The 17,981-nt window shown below is 46.0% G+C and overlaps 1 pseudogene; it reads right to left on the reverse strand.

Annotated features, from left to right (window-relative positions):
• Positions 1 to 989: 989 nt before the first annotated feature.
• On the reverse strand, positions 990 to 17,776 carry LOC150023237 (uncharacterized; annotated as a pseudogene).
• Positions 17,777 to 17,981: the final 205 nt, after the last annotated feature.

A 17,981-nucleotide genomic window follows, 5' to 3' on the forward strand; every position in this document is an offset into this window, starting at 1 on the left:
TTGAAGAAATTGCATAAGATGTCCAACTTAAAAAATTACATGATCTGAATAAGTTTGAGCTAAATCTGATACATTCATTTGAGTTTGAGCTGAAATTTTTGTTGGCTTGAACTTCTTTAGTTAGGTTCACATAAGTTCTTACACTCAAATTGGTTTTTCACATCAGTTCTTACCTAATTTGGGTTGGTTCTTATGGATTTTTTGCTCCACCAATTTTGTGGAAGTCTAAACCAGTGATCTGACAAATTCTAGTGCAATGTCTGGTTTTATTTTAATAGTTATGCTTCATCTGAATCATTGAGATAAATCATGTTTCAATTTAGATTAAGGTTTTGATTTGGACAATTTTTTTATTTGCAGTTATTGTATTGCCATTTTGAAAATGTTAGGTTCAGTATAGTGTTATTTTATCAAGAGTAGTTTTACCATTTTACCACCCCATATAGGAGTGGTGAATGCAAGAACCCTCTTTTAAGGTCCATAAAGTGGACCTTCTATTTTGGCCTGGACTTCTTAGCCAAGTGAAGCTCACATCTTGGAATCGATAAAGGGCAAGTAGACCATATATGAGTGAAACTGGGGATGGTCCACATACTATGTAAATATGTTATAAAATGTTACCTGAGATGTAATAATAATACAGTAAATGATGAATTAAGAAGTAATCCACATGTTACTTTCTATCATGCTTTTCGAATTATGGGCAGGTCTGAATGTTTAATGAATATATCTCTCAATGTTTTTCCAAGTCTGGAAAACTGGTTTTCAATACTTTCAAATGTACAAACAAAATAAAAATTATAGTTACTTACTTATATTTCCGTATGTAACTTTCTAGTGTAATTACATACAAATATTTTCGTATGTAATCACATATGGATATATCTGTATGTAATTACATACGAATTTTGAATTCGTATGTAATAGTTACCTACGAAAATTTTACATACGATTTATTTTCTGTAATTAACTATGTTTTACATACAGGTTTAGCGTCTTATATACAAATTGATGATGTATGTAATATTAAATTTTCTTGTAGTGTCACTAATAGTCCATAGAAGAGCGGCACGCATTTGAAATATTTCATTTTTGACGCGTCATCTGTCTCTACTCCAAACTCCCATAAATCTTTTAGCTCTTGAATCAACAATGGAAGGTACACATCAATATCATTTCTTGGTATTGTGGTCCATGAATCAACAATGATAAAATTGTATATTCAGGTTTCATGCACAACCAAGGTGGAATGTTGTACACCACCATCGTCATAGGCTCCATGGTATGCGATATGCTCATGGATTAAAGCCATCACTTGCTAGACCAAGCCTTACATTGCGCGAATCATTAGAAAAATCTTCATGAAGCCTATCAAAGTTGTTCTAAGCTTCACCATCAGCGGGATGTCTCATTTTCCCATCCTTCGACCATCCTTCTAAATGCCACATCATTGACTCAGCAGTCTTTGAACAAATAAAGAGTCTTTGAAGTCTAGGAATAAATGGAAAAGTGACGCAATACTTTGACAAGAACTTTATATTCATATTTTGGTTGCTCAACTTCAGAATTGATTTTAGGAAATTCCTTCCATCGTGAAGATTTACATATACTACAAACTTCTAGACCCTCATTCTCTTTCCAAATAATACTGATGCAGAAAAGCTTAAAAACGACGACTATTTTAACAGTAAAATGACGAATTTCTAGCTGTCTTTGATCAGCGCATAATCTAATGTCCTAGAGAAAAAAAAGGCAGCTATTTAGCCGTCTTAGGCAAAGAGGGCGACTATGGTAAAAGTCCTTATAAATCATGTACCGACCAGGTCATCGGGTGTGATGACGTGTCTTGCACGTGCCTAGGTGGGGGCGTGCTCAGTGGAACACATAGGCAAGAAAGATGGATGGTTCAGAGGTGAGCGTGGTCGCCGGTTCATGGAACTGGCGTTCTGCGATGAACATGCCCGGTTGTCGCCGGGTTGGCTCGTCATCAATGTATTTGGCGATTGGCGATCATGTAGCTCGACATCGCCACAGGAAGCACGTCGCCAGATCTTCCGACAAGCTCAGATTGAAGTTGGTGAAGGCCCAGAGGTGTAAGTTCAAGTGTACAACTCCGGTGAGGCGATTGTTGCGCCAGCCTGGGGCGTGAAGGGTGTTTGGGTTGAGGGGATAGCTCGCCTATCAGCGACGGGATTCCCAGAGTGGACATTCGTTGATGGCAAGGTTTCCTCAGCCAGAACATGCATGGCGCAGCGGTAAGGAAGGTGCCGTTAGAGACAAGCGATATCACAGAGATGGTGCACTTTGCTGCACTCGATACTCGCCTTGTCGAGTGGTGCTCTAGAGCATGTCGCGTGTTAGTTTACTCCTTGAGTTGAGGACTTAGCCGCGCGACTGGCTACTACGCAGAAGTGACGTTCAAGTTGCCCCAGCCCAGATGACGACACGTGTAGGGTTTGATGCTCTCAGTTACTCCAACCCAAGTGATGACACGTGTAGGGCTGGGAGAAATAAAGAAGTGACGCTCGAGTTATCCTAGCTCAGATGATGACACGTGTAGGGCTGGGTGCTACCTGCCATCCCAGCCCAGATGGCGACACGTGCAGGGCTGGATGCGAGCCATGCGTCCAAAAGCATAACGGCTTGGAGAGAGAAAAAACCTAGCTATAAAGGTAACCTTAACAGAATTTGCAGAGGTACGTTTTCATTACGACTCATTCTGCTAGGGTTGTGTGCTTTTCAGTACGGTCCTACAGAGCATATTTTCTCTCAGTTTTTTGGGTGTCCTTGTAACTGACTTGAGCGTCGGAGCGCCACCGGCCGCAGAGGCGCCACCGTGTATTTTTCAGGTTCTCAGAGAGGCCATTTGTGGTGTGGACTTGGAGGGCACGTGGTGTCAAGCTGGTGAGGAAGACCGTGACGAGGCAACGCTCTTGCGCTAAGTCAACCGGCAGGAGACTAATCGCCCCCCAAGGTATGAGTTTGTAATGTGTTTGGCCGATTTGATCGCCATCCCAAACATTGCTGCCAGGCTCAAAGTGCCTGAGAAAACGACGGAGAAGGTTTTGGGGCCAAAGCCAGACGCATGGTGTGAGTTCCACAAGAGTTTTGGCCACTCTATCAACTCGTGTTTGGCTCTGGGACACCAGCTCGCCGAGCTGGTCAAATGTGGTTTCCTAAAGGATTACTTGCTAGAGAAGCAAGCGGACCAAGCGTCAGGATCTCAACCGGCGGGCAGCGGAGGGAAGCAGCACGAGGTGCCCATTCACGGTGAGATCCACACCATAGCCGGCGGATTCTCCGGCGGGGGGTGCACTGCGTCGCAACGCAAGAGGTATGCGAGGTCGGTAATGTCAGTGGAAATCTATGAGGATCACTCGCCCGACGTGGACATCACGTTCACCAAGGGGGATCTTAGGGACGTGGTGCCTCACGACAACGACCCTATTGTGATCTCGCTTGTCACGGTGAGAAGGACTGTCCACCGGGTGTGGTCGACCAAGGAAGTTCAGCAGATGTGTTGTTTTGGCCGACTTTTGAGAAGTTACAACTGTCCCCCGATCAACTGAGACCATATGGGGGCTGCTTGTACGGTTTTGCCGGGGACCAAGTGGAGGTGAGGGGGTATATGGAGTTGAGGACGACCTTCACTGACGGTTTGGCCTCACGAACGGAGAAGATCATGTATCTTGTTGTAAACGCCCCGTCAACGTACAACATACTGTTGGGAAGGCCAACGCTCAACAGAACAGGAGCTGTGCCTTCGACAAGGCACATGAAGGTCAAGCTGCCGTCTATGGAGGGCATGATTATCACTATTTGCTCTGACCAGAAGGAGACAAAGAAGTGTTACGAAAACAGCCTTAAGAACAAGAGGTCTGTGTGCCACGTAACCACAACGCCTCCCCCTGGCGTGGAGCCGGAGCGCGAATCCCGGCGAGTTTCGGATACGGCGTTAGAGGTGGTTGCCGATGGCGATGTGCCGATGGGGAATGTAGAGGTGAGGTCAGAGAGCTGGGAGGGAGAAAGAAACTGCTCGGAGACCGCCAGAGAAACCGGTATCGCGAGGGCCCTGATCGCCAGCGAAAGGAGACCTCAGCCAGTAGAGGAATGGCTCGAGAAGGAGATTAGCGGTAAGGTGTTTAAGTTGGGAAGAACCCTGGATAGCGAGACGCAAGACCAAATCGCCAAGGTGATAAGTAGACACCTGGATGCGTTTGCGTGGGCTGCTTCAGATATGCCGGGAATCGACCCCGATTTCTTGTGCCATCGTTTAGCAATGGACCCCCAAGTCAGGCCCATCCGCCAAAGAAGAAGAAAGTTCAATGAGGAGAAGAGACAGGCGATCAAGGAAGAGACACAGAAACTCCTTGCAGCGGGCCACATCAGGGAGATCCAATATCCAGAATGGCTCGCTAATGTTGTTCTGATCAAGAAGAGCAGCGGGAAATGGCGGATGTGTGTTGACTTTACAGACCTGAACAAGGCCTGCCCAAAGGATTCTTATCCTTTGCCAAGCATAGACGCCCTGGTAGACAGTTCATCGGGGTGCAAGCTGCTCAGTTTTCTGGATGCCTTCTCGGGGTACAACCAAATCAAAATGCACCGCATGGACGAAGAGAAGACCGCCTTCATGATGGAAAGGTCATGCTATTGCTACAGGGTGATGCCCTTCGGGTTGAAGAATGCAGGGGCCACATACCAAAGGCTGATGGACAAGGTGCTCGCACCCATGCTCGGAAGGAATGTGCAGGCATACGTCGACGACATGGTCGTGACGTCCCTGGAGAAAGACAAGCACGTCGCCGACCTGGAAGAGTTGTTCATCACGATAGCCAGGTACAAGCTGAAACTGAATCCTAAAAAGTGTGTTTTTGGTGTAGAAGCAGGGAAATTTCTGGGGTTTCTCCTGTCAGAGAGGGGAATCGAGGCTAACCCCGAGAAGTGCGCCGCCATTTTGGCAATGAGGAGCCCCGCCAATGTGAAGGAGGTGCAGCAACTCACGGGGCGGATGGCCGCCCTGTCCCGATTCGTATCGGCAAGCGGAGAGAAGGGCCACCCATACTTCCAATGTTTGAAAAGGAACAACAAGTTTGTTTGGACAAAGGAGTGTGAGGAGGCCTTCGTAAAGCTCAAGGAATATTTGGCGAGCCCTCCAGTTCTGTGCAAGCCCCAAGCCGTAACACCGCTCAGGCTGTACTTTGCTATAACTGAGAGGGCGATCAGCGCAGTGCTCGTGCAGGATCAGGATCAGATCCAAAGGCCCATATATTTCGTTAGCAAGGTGCTGCAAGGCCCAGAGGTGAGGTACCAGGCCCTAGAAAAGGCAGCATTAGCGGTTGTATTCTCGGCGAGGAGATTGCGCCATTACTTCCAGAGCTTTACGGTATTGGTGATGACTGATCTGCCAATCCAGAAGGTTTTGAAGAAACCCAATGTGGCCGGAAGGATGGTGAAGTGGGCAGTCGAGCTGTCGGAGTTCGACATCAAATATGAACCCTGGGGATCGATCAAGGGGCAAGTCTTCGCCGATTTTGTGGTCGAGTTGTCCTCTGAAGTAGCACAAAACGCCGAGGATGACTTTCGCTGGGTACTCTCGGTTGATGGGTCGTCCAACCAGCTGGGCAGCGGGGCTGGGGTCATTTTGGAAGGGCCCAACGGAGTGTTGATAGAGCAATCATTGAGGTTTGCTTTCAAAGCAAGCAACAATCAAGCAGAGTACGAGGCTTTGATCGCCGGAATCCTGCTGGCGAAGGAAATGGGGGCGAGAGTGCTGATGGCCAAGAGCGATTCGCTGTTGGTCACTGGACAAGTGACTGGCGAGTTCCCTGCCAAAGACCCGCAGATAGCAGCCTACTTGGAGTACGTGCAAGAGCTAAGGAGATCTTTCGCTTCATTTGAAGTGGTGCACGTGCCGAGAGAACAGAATGCCCGAGCTGACTTGCTAGCCAAGCTCGCCAGTTCGGGCAAGGAGGGCAAGCAGATGACTGTCATTCAAGAAACCTTGAAAGCGCCTGGAGCATTCATGGCAGACCACCAGGTTCTTCATGTTTGCAGATTAATGGAAAGAACGGTGAGAAGTCATAGATCCCTAACGCAGGAAACTCTGAGGACGCCGAGGGTCAGAGCGCGCCTAGCGGAAGGGGCGAGATCGATGCAAGTTTGCGCTGTCCACGAACCAGACATGTGGATAACGCTATACCAACGCTATTTAGCGGATGGTGTGCTTCCAGTTGACTCAACTGAGGCCAGAAAGATAAAGAAGAGCTCCAACAAGTTTACCCTTATTGACGGCGAGCTGTACAGATTTGGATTTATACACCCTCTTCTTGTATGTGTACACGGAGAGAAGTGCACGAGGATTATGGCTGAGCTCCATGAGGGGATTTGCGGGAGCCACATTGGAGGTCGATCGCTGGCAACAAGGACTATCCGTGCAGGCTATTACTGGCCTACGATGAGAGAAGATTGCAAGCAATGCCAGCAGCACGCCGACTGGCATAAGGCGCCCCCATAAGAGTTAAAGTCAATCTACAGTCCTTGGCCGTTCCACACGTGGGGAATCGACATCCTGGGACCCTTCCCATTGGCAATCAGACAAATGAAGTATTTGGTTGTGGCGATCGAATACTTCACGAAATGGATTGAAGCAGAACCAGTGGCCCAGATCACCGCACACAAAATCCAGAGTTTCGTATGGAAGAATATTGTGTGTCGTTTTGGCGTGCCCAAGCGTCTAGTATCAGACAATGGGACCCAGTTCGCAAGCCACCTGTTGAAGAAACTTTGCGAGGACATCGGGACACAACAAGTGTTTGCATATGTGGAACACCCGCAAACCAATGGGCAAGTGGAGTCCGCTAATCGGGTTCTGCTCAGAGGATTGAAGAGGAGGTTGGAAAAGGCCAAGGGGTCTTGGGCTGAGGAGGTTCCCCGCATAGTGTGGGCATACCATACTACTGAGCAATCGGGAACCCACGAAACCCCGTTTAGCTTGGTGTACGGGTGCGACGCGATGATCCCAGTTGAAATCCAAGAGAGCTCGCCGAGGTTTCTGAACTTCGTGTCAGAAGACTCGAACAAAGAGAGGAGGATGAACTTGGATATGCTGGATGAGGTCAGGGAGGAAGCGCGGGTGAAGGCCGAAGCAGTAAAGAGAAGGGTCGAGCGCAAGTACAACTCCAAGATAAAGCCGAGTCAGTTCGGAGATGGCGATCTGGTGATGAGGAAGGCCCATCAATACGAGATGGAAAACAAATTGTCGCCCAAGTGGACCGGTCCATTCAGAATAACCGAAGCACTCGGGAATGGCGCCTACCGCTTGGAGACGTTGGAGGGAGGGGCGATCCCCCGCACATGGAACGCCACCCACCTCAAGTTTTACTACAGCTAAGGCATTGTAAGTAGCAATAAAATCCAACAGTTTGAGATGTATCAGTTGAAACAATTTTTCAAGGGGGCACTCTTTTCCCCGAGAAGGGTTTTTAATGAGGCCACCCAATAAAGAAAGTTTCGAAGTTTCTAGAAGTTTCCCAGTTATTAAATTTGCATGCTATTTGTTTTTTAAGTTTGCGAGGAAAGATAAGAAATAGTAAACCCAAATCGCATGCATCCAGTACAAAATTTTCGAAACGTGAAGTCTTTAAAATCCTCATCGCCACCCAGCGACCGGAGGTACAAGTTTAAGTTTTAAGTCCTCTTCGCCACCTGGAAATCGGAGGCACAAGTAGATTTAAATTTTTTCTGACCGCCGCTAGGTGAGTAAGGGATTTAGAAAAGACCTCCTCGCCTTGAGCGAGTGCAGGCGAGAAAGAGATTTAGAAAAGACCTCCTCGCCTTGAGCGAGTGCAGGCGAGAAAGAGATTTAGAAAAGACCTCCTCGCCTCGAGCGAGCGTAGGCGAGAAAGAGATTTAAAAAGACCTCCTTGCCTCGAGCGAGCACAGGCGAGAAAGAGATTTAAAAGACCTCCTCGCCTCGAGGGAGCGTAGGCGAGAAAAGATTAAAGTCCTACTCGCCATGAGCGAGCACAGGCAAGAACAGATCGCAAGACCTCTTTGCGTGAGCAAGTTGAGGCAAGTTGAAAGCCCTCAGTGCATCCGGGGGGGGGGGGGGGGAGGAGATGTAGCCCCTGGGCAAGTTGAGGCATTAGGAAAAGTCTTTCTCACCCTCGAGTGAGTTCAGGCAAGATGAAACTGAAAAGTCAGGGGTGTTCACGATCTCAAGTATGGGAAATGAGGGTTGGAGAAGAACTCTTTCCCCTTGAGTGAGACACCAATATTGACCTAGTAAGACCAGTTAAGTTAGAAGTTAAAGGGTGGTGGGAGAGGTTCGCAGAGGGCACCCCACCACCCAGATGATTGTTCTGAAACCCAGGGAGGTAGAGAAGGATCCGAAAGGCGGCTCTACCCCCAGATGGGGGAACAAGGAGATAAGCAGTCCCAGAATAAGAAGGTGGGAAAATCGGGAGCGGCCCCGTCGGGACGCGTTCGATTGAAAGGAAGGTGGCGTTGCCAGAAACCCATGTTCTAAGATTGAGGTATAAGGAGAACCGCATGGCGAGAGCCGCACCACCGAAGTTCTGAGCGACGATGTAGAGATGCCTTTGGCCCTTGATGGGTCAGGCGAGAGAAGTTCCAGGTGCTAAGTAAATAGTTTCGTACTAAACGTTATCGTTTCAAATTAACCATTTGTTTAAGTTAAGGTGGTTTGCAGAAAGTTAAGCACCGGTGAGTGCAAAGTGCACTGAGTTTTAAAAGTTAAGTACAGGTTGGGGCGAAGTACATGAGTTAAGAAGCAGTTCGAAACAATTAATCACACGGCAGATAAGTCGAAAGATTAACATACCTATATATATATATATATATATGTGTGTGTGTGTGTGTGTGTGTGAACATAAGTATTAAACAGTTCGAACAGAATGAAAATATTACATATGGGTCAGAGTGAGGCACGAAGGGTTTTAAGGCGATGGATCAGCTGGGGGCACGATTTTGCCATCGACCACTTCGCTGTACACGGAGAACTCGGACAGGTCCAGATCGGGAAACTTGCAGGCGAATTGCTCCAGAGCTACCCCGAAGCCGGAAATGAGAACTTGGGCGGCCTCGAGCTGGAGCTCTTCCACTTTTGCTTTGAGCTCGTTGTTCTCTTCGCGAGCCCGGGCCAACTCAGCAGCAGTCTCACCTAGTTCTTTGGTCGCCTTATCCCGATCTTGCTCGACTTTACCCAGAAGAACTTCCCTTGCGGTTGACTTCTTTTCGAGCTTGGACACTTGAGCCTCGTCGGCCTTTCTCGCCTCCACCAGCTCCGCAACCTGCTTCCTCAGGGGGACGAGCTTGCTCTCCAAGTCTATGGTCTCCTGAACCTTATCATGCAGCTTTCTACGCAGCTCATTCTTGTTATCGCGCACACTTCTGAGCTCGTCTTTGAGCGCGTTTTCGACCCGCAAAAACTCGATGCCTTGCAGCAGCATGTCGCACTTGACCTTGTCGGTTTCAGCCTTCGCGGTGCTGGCCGCCTCTTTGTAGATGCGACAATCGAGTTCAACTTTCTCCAAGTGGTCTTTTAATCCTTCAGCGACGATGTGAGGAAGGTTTTCGTCGGCCATAGCATGTTGGCGGGCGTTAAAGTTCTTCAAGGCCTCTTGGAGAGAAGTCGGAAGGCCCGGTGTTGACGGTGGGGGCGGAGGCTGGTGCTCACCACCGCCCTCACAAGTTTGGATGGCGAGGGAAGTTTCGAGGCGCGGTGGTGGGGTCGGGAGCTCTTCGATAGCTTGTGAGGAAATCTGCGTGTCGGCGAGCTACTCAGGAGCGACCTCAGCCACCGAGGTGTTCGAAACAAGAACATCCCCAGCAGACTCGAATGGTGTAGAGGCGCTGGGGGGGTTCTCGATGAAGTCTGGGGCGGCGTTCTCAGCGGCTGGAGGCTCAACCACGGCCCTCCTTTTCCTCTTGCAGACCAGCCTGTATTCGGTGCTTTCATCCGTTTCTTCGTTTGATACCACCCTGGGGGCTTTCCTTTTAGCCTTCTTCAGGGGGAGTTTCTTACGTTGGGGGGCTGGAGGAGCAGCAATTGTGGGTGGACCAACCGGCGGGGACTTGTCTTGAGTAGCGGCGATCTCCGCAACAGAGTTTGGCACGGTTTGGGAACCCGCCGTGAGTTTGTGGAGCTTGCCTATGGCTCGTAGCTCAGCAATCCGATCCTTTCCCAGCATCATATCTGCATTAGCGACACACAGTTATCACAAAGTTTCGACAGTCAACGAGGTACAGAAAGATAAACAAAAGAAAACAATGCGTGGGAAAGTTAAAACGACATGAGAGTCGTAACAGCAACATCAAAGCAAAGGCAGGGCGATACAAGTATAAGCTAAGGGATCTCAAAGACCCGAGAACGAACCTATGTGAACATCTAGCTGGTCTTCGAGAAACTCGAAGGTGATGATGGAGGAAGTGGGCAGAACCACGTTGGAAGAGGCGACCATTTTCCAGAAGCCGCACAAGTCCTTGTCAAGGTCTCCCATTTTCTCTAGCCCCCGGGCCTTCCTGAAGCTTGAGTCTTTCTTTCCCTTGTTCACCCAGTACAAGGGAAATCCGTCGAGAAGGGCAGGGTCTTGATCGTTGCAACACATACGCACGAACTTCCCCTTCCAATCCTTATAGGATTGCTAGAAAATGGAGAGGATAGACCTCCCAGCGACCTCGTTGAGGCTGACCCATTGGCGATCACCCGGGTTCTTCGCCTCGAACAAGTACAAGAATACGTCGACAGAAGCCGGGAATCCCAAGTGGGCGCAGAGAATCTGGTAAGCTCGCACGAACGCCCAACTGTTGGGATGGAGCTGGGCGGGGGCAATGTCGAGCTCGGTCAGAAGGTCCCTCTCGAAGCGTGTGAAGGGAAACCGGAGTTTGAGCTTCTTGAACATAGTTGTGTATATGAAGCAGAAGGGGGTCTCGTCGCTCCCCTGATCATCGGTGCAGATTGGCTCACCGGGAGGACAAGGCCGCATGACCATTCTGTTGTCATGCTCTTTATTGAAAGAAAGGTTTTCCCTGTCACCCTTCTTGAGGCAGAGGATGTCAAGGTCGGAGTTAACGGACGAGGTTTCACCCAACAAGGTCGCGGAGGCCCACAGGTATAGACGCTTATAGTCTGGGAGAGGTTTCACCATCGCTTTGGTTTGTGGTGGGTTTGGTTGTGGTTGGCTGGGATGAGAGGACGCGGGTCTCGCGACTCGGTCGGAAGGGACGTTGGAACCCCTTGGGGGGTCGCGGGAAGATGAGGGGTTTGTCCTACGGGTTTTCGCGGAGATGGAGGAGGGTTTGGTGTGGTTTTTGGACGAGTCATTGACGAAGCTGCAAGAAGACGAAAAGGCATAAGAGTTCGCAAACAGAAAGACTTGACGGAAGGGGAGAAGAAGGAAGAAGAATAGGGGTTCGCAGAGAAAGGTTCAGGAACCCTAAGCGAGGAAAAAGGAAAACAAAACAGAGAAACATCCCACAACGTATGCTCCAGACAAGTATTGGATGGTGCAAACCGATTAAAATGCAGCAAATATCAGTAGGAGTGACAAAAGAGTTACCTTTGTATGATCAGAAGAGTGGCCAAAAGGATGGAGGTTGGGAGAATCGGAGCGTTCGCTGGAGCGTTTTGAGAGTTCGAAGAGAGGTGGAAGATAATGAAACAGTGAAATGACGCGAAGGGTTTAAGAGTTTCGAAGAATGTCGAACGTTGCGAGAAGCGCAAACGACAGTGAACAATGGCCTTTGATGGGTCCACGTGTCGAATGATCGAAGGAGTTGGTGAAATGTCAAGTCGGTGAACAGTTTTAGCGCCAACGCGCAAAGCCACGTAAGCCGCCGGATTTAAACCTCTTTAGTCTCCTTGCTGAACAAGTCGCAGCTCGAGACTGGGGGGCTTGTGTACCGACCAGGTCATCGGGTGTGATGACATGTCTTGCACGTGCCTAGGTGGGGGCGTGCTCAGTGGAACACGTAGACAAGAAAAGATGGATGGTTCAGAGGTGAGCGTGGTCGCCGATTCATGGAACTGGCGTTCTGCGATGAACATGCCCGGTTGTCGCCGGGTTGGCTCGTCATCAACGTATTTGGCGATTGGCGATCATGTAGCTCGACATCGCCGCAGGAAGCACGTCGCCAGATCTTCTGACAAGCTCAGATTGAAGCTGGTCAAGGCCCAGAGGTGTAAGTTCAAGTGTACAACTCCGGTGAGGCGATTCTTGCGCCAGCCTGGGGCGTGAAGGGTGTTTGGGTTGAGGGGACAGCTCGCCTGTCAGCGACGGGATTCCCAGAGTGGACATTCGTTGATGGCAAGGTTTCCTCAGCCAGAGCATGCATGGCGCAGCGGTAAGAAGGGTGCCGTTAGAGACAAGCGATATCACAGAGATTGTGCACTTTGCTGCACTCGATATACGCCTTGTCGGGTGGTGCTCTAGAGCATGTCGCGTGTTAGTTTACTCCTTGAGTTGAGGACTTAGCCGCGCGACTGGCTACTACGCAGAAGTGACGTTCAAGTTGCCCCAGCCCAGATGATGACACGTGTAGGGTTTGATGCTCTCAGTTACTCCAACCCAAGTGATGACACGTGTAGGGCTGGGAGAAATAAAGAAGTGACGCTCGAGTTATCCTAGCTCAGATGATGACACGTGTAGGGCTGGGTGCTACTTGCCATCCCAGCCCAGATGGCGACACGTGCTGGGCTGGATGCGAGCCACGCGTCCAAAAGCATAACGGCTTGGAGAGAGAAAAAACCTAGCTATAAAGGTAACCTTAACAGAATTTGCAGAGGTACGTTTTCATTACGGCTCATTCTACTATGGTTGTGTGCTTTTCAGTACGGTCCTACAGAGCATATTTTCTCTCAGGTTTTTGGTTGTTCTTGTCACTGACTTGAGCGTCGGAGCGCCACCGGCCGCAGAGGCGCCACCGTGTGTTTTTCAGGTTCTCAGAGAGGCCATCTGTGGTGTGGACTTGGAGGGCACGTGGTGTCAAGCTGGTGAGGAAGACCGTGACGAGGCAACGCTCTTGCGACTAAGTCAACCGGTAGGATCAAATCACATAAGAAGGCGACTATTTACCATACCCGCCCTTAAAATCCTTTGTGCAGGCGACTATTTACCATAGCCGCCTTCTTATGTGCTTTATAAGGGCGATTTTTACCATATAATCCTTTGCACCTTTGTAGATGATAACTTTTTTAGTACATTCTATTTAATACTAATTCCCATCTAAATTGACATGTTCAAGTATAACCCAACCAGACAAATACATAAATTCAGAGAATCAAATTATATATATTTGATCCTGCCGACAACTCGAGCGTGGAGGAATTGCCTTGTCGTTTGCTTGACCCGCCTATGGCAACTGTGCTATCTGCAAGAACACTCTTAGAACCTCCTCCTCTGGGAACTCCGAACGCAACCTGCAAACACACAGACAGCGCCTCTAGCGGCCGTTTGCACTCCGACGCTCAAGTTAGATCACAGAATCACTAGAAAAATAATGTGTGTAAAAACAGTATTTGTGTATTTCTCTCTGATTCCCTTTTTATCTCCCTCTGTGTCTGTGCCTAACAGAATTCTGCTACGCTGTTCTCTGCGTGTGTCAGAATTCTGTTATGCTTTTGTACGAAAACGTACCACAGTCAGGGTCGTGGGTGTCTGGGTTTTCTGTCTGTACCTTTCACGACACGGAGTGCACCTTTATCTGGGCCGCGCCCCTCTCAGACAGTGACACGTGGAGGCATGCAACTCACATCTAACCGTGCACGTGCCACCACCTGAAGGGCTCTAGCGCATCTCTTTGTGCGCCTAAGTTATTCCCTTGCGGAGTAACTTAGCGCGTTTCTTCCATCTGGGTGAAATCGCACATTCCCAGGAGAACGCCAGGTGTGGCTGGACTAGGCACACTCACCAAGCATTGCTCTCTGCATACACGATTTCCCCTTCACGATGCCATGCACGTAATGGGTTGAGAGAGTAACCAATCACTGACCGGTTTACTGACTCCCTCAGGCCACTCTCGTGCACGACTACACCGACGAGGAGCTCTTCTTTCTCTGAGGTATGATCATGCGAGGTCCATGCTTAACGCTCTCGCTGGGAATCTCAGTCCCAGTTTAACTGCGTGTAACACGAAACCCCGATGATCATGCACCCGATGACTGATCGGTGCTCTATTGCTTCTCGCGTTCTCCCCCGGGTGTTTATCTTGGAACTGATCTGTCCGTGGCCACTCGGTTACTAACCACCGATCTCCATACCGGGGGATCTCCTCCATGATTACTCTGCCACCTGATCCACGTGTCCCCCGTTTATCTTGGAACTGATCTGTCGGTGGCCACTCGGTTACTGACCACCGATCTCCATACCGGGGAATCTCCTCCATGATTACTCTGCCACCTGATCCACGTGTCCCCCAGCGAGTGGTCCATGTGGTTATCTGCTGCTGACGTCATCGACTACCGATGACCGATCGGATCAATATTGATAAAAATGTATTACAAACATTAATAAAATATATCTTTCCCTATATTCCTATCTATCTATCTAATTCCTACACTATTGATTAGCTAGAGTTATAAAAAATTAGGAAATTTGTGGCCCAAGCATGTCTCATATTTTATGGCGGCTGAAGGCTGTGCTTGCTCATTCATAAAGAACTGCATTACAAAATAAGGTTCACATAAATTAGTGTTAAGATACATATATGTTAAAGAATTATAAAAATAATTTATACCATCATGTTACCTACTTCCAATCACTTTTAAGGCCTAGTCTTACAATGGTAACCATCCATTGCATAATGTAATAGCCACACTCATAACTTTCTGGTTGTCTATTACACTATAATTTAATAGAAAGTAAAAGTTAATATTGATAAACAATAAAAAGAGAAAGACAAAAATTACAAACCTTAAGTGTCATCCACTTTAGATTTTGATAATTTGAATTGGATCGACATTTTAGGATGTTATATCCACGCCATGAACTGATTAATACAAAAAACCGCGTTAGTAAATTTTTAATTAGTAACATACAGAGTTAAGTTTATAGTGTACTTACTTATCAATCATATTCTTCAAATGTGTGGATGACCTCTTGTGTAGGGAACAAAACCACATAACAGTCTTATCTATTGTAGATAAGACAAGTAACTGCCAATGACTCCTATATCATCCATGAAAAGAGTTAGTAAATATTTAAAACATGAAATAGTAATAATTGACGACTTATAATTAAACTTACTCATTAATATAAGGGCATAAAGAAATTTGTTTTCCCTCTTTTTCTAGCGTGTTAGTGATGTATGATTGGGTTTCACATTTCTTTGTTCTAGTGGGACTAGTATATGAGGGATCTAAGAATCTATAAACATCATCCTTCCCATCATTGATAGAAACTCCATGTAAATACCTATAAGTTATTAGTTAAAGCATAATCAATAATAATTTAACATAAAGTAAATTGAAATATAGGTAAAGATACTTACATGATACAAAATTGAATTATATTTATATTGAGCTCATGATCCCCAACTGCAAATTCTAACAAATCTGACATGTATATGTACCATGGAATGCTAGTGTTTATTTAAAAAAATGTATCACCCTATGGTATGTTCATAAGGTTATGACCAATCTCTCTAGCAGCTGCATCTAAGGAAGCTATAGGATCGTCAATCAGAACCTCATGCTTCTTTTTCAAACTTGGTTTCCGACGAGGTTTCTACAAAATAAAGAACACTTGTATTAAATTAGATGTAATATATAAATATAAATTAAATGAAATTGTTATTGGAGGTTCAGGTATAATTCGAATTAGGTGTCTGGGCCACGCTACGAATGTTTGAAATGCATCGGACACAGTTATTACTTCATCAGAAGGTAGAGGAACATGAGCATCAACTACTCGAAGTCTTTCCACCGTTACCTTCACCGCATCAGGGGAGAGAGGAACGTTATGTAAGGTGGTGGCCTCTTGATAAACTTTTGCAATGACCACCACTTATGCGAACATAATTAATCCAATTTCGATCCATTATATTCTATAATAGTCATTTAGGTGTTTACTAATGAATGTGAAATCTCACGTTTGCCGATGGTCGAACACCCCCAGACTCAATACCAGCACGTATCAATTGTCGAGGGTCGAACACCCTCGAACTCAATACCAACACGATAATTCTATTCTAACCTAACAACTAATATAATATAAATTAATAATAAATACAAATTATAATAAATACTAAATATACAAATTAAAAATTATTAAATTAATTATAAATATTAAATAATATAAATCTATCTACCATCTAATAATTTAATAATTATATTCTAACCTAAAAACAAAAATAATACAAATTTAAGAAAATACAAATTATAATAAATAAAAATAAAGAAATTAATAACATTAAAAAATATTTAAAAAAATTTAAAACTCCACCAACCTTGTGCGTGAAGGCAACAATGGTGGTGAAGAGCGGCGACAACGACAACAGCGAGAATAACAACAACAACAACGATGGTAGGGGCAGCGACGACGAAGCAATTAGAGCACAATGAAAACTCAAAGACCATCGTTGAAGGCAATGAAACAGTAGGAATATGGTGACCTTCGAGCAATGACAGGAAAGAAACAAATAAGAGAAACCAAAACAAAACAAAAAGCATTGGTGAAGAAGAAGTAGAGAGCTCAAAAGCAACTTACCAATGGCACAAAGAAGACAATGCAGGCTTGAGGAAAACGAAGAAGAAGCACACAACAAAAGAGAAAACGAAGCAAAAGAGACAAGTATGAAAGCATAATTGGCGCGCTCTGACTTAGGGTACAAAAAAGAGTCTAAGAGGGTGGCTATTTCGTAAAACCGCCCTCTTACATGAAAGTTTTCCTCTAAGAGAGCAGCTTAGCCGCCCTGTTAGACAAAACACTTTCATCTAAGAGGGTGGTTTTACCAATAGCCACCTTCTTAGACGAAACACTTTCATATAAGAGGGTGACTTTACCAAATAGCCGCTTTCTTAGAGGAATTTAATTTAAAAAATGCCACCGCGTTTTCAATGACAACGTCTAGCCGTAAAAGCGCCTTAAATGTAATGTCGAAATATGTCCTTTTTGCACTAGTGTAAGATACAATGTTTTGGACATGCATGAATCTTTTTATAATCAAGGCGTAAATCACTAATCATAGTCATTGTTTTGTTAAAAGAATAAGGAATATTCAAACTAGGCATGACCTCTTTTCGTAATTGTAAGAGATAAGTGAATGAAGAATTACTTCAACCATGAAGAAATTTCAATAAATACCATTGAATGATGAAAGATAAAGTGGAGGAGTTTTCACACCTAGAAAAGAGTTCTTGATTTGCATCATTAATCGATTGGTAGAACTTTCTACCTTCGTCGTCGGGACTCTCTTTGCCTCCTTTTACCTCTACCACATTTATATATGTGTCATATAGTAAGCCATAAATATCATTCTATGAATCTTCACTATCTATCACGCCATCATCACTTTTGGTAGATGAAGGTATTTCTTCTCCACGGTGAACCCAAACATTATAACCTCGTGGCTATTAAATGATCATAGATGACGCTTCTTCTTGCCCAAACAAAATTTCTACAATTAGCACATGAACATAAAATCTTACATTCCTGGGATCTTCATCTAATCTAATGTAAGCAAATTATAAAAATAACTCGAGACCATCTATATACTCCCTATTAAATCTTGGGAATTTAGCCCACTTTTTCTCCATCACATTTAATGTAAAATATAAAGAAATAGTATAATTAAAAAATTAATAATTGAAAATAATAATACATGAATGATCAAGGAAATAACATACGAATTTTGGAAAGTTCATAGATATAATAAAAAAGGTGCAGAAAAAGAAAGAAAGAAAGGTTTTGTTTGTAGAGATGTATGATTGTAAATTGCGTGGGAAAGATGAGAAGAAGTAA

Source organism: Phaseolus vulgaris, chromosome 11 (assembly GCF_051622355.1).
Source record: "Phaseolus vulgaris cultivar YP4 chromosome 11, ASM5162235v1, whole genome shotgun sequence".
In the NCBI taxonomy this organism is placed as follows: domain Eukaryota; kingdom Viridiplantae; phylum Streptophyta; class Magnoliopsida; order Fabales; family Fabaceae; genus Phaseolus; species Phaseolus vulgaris.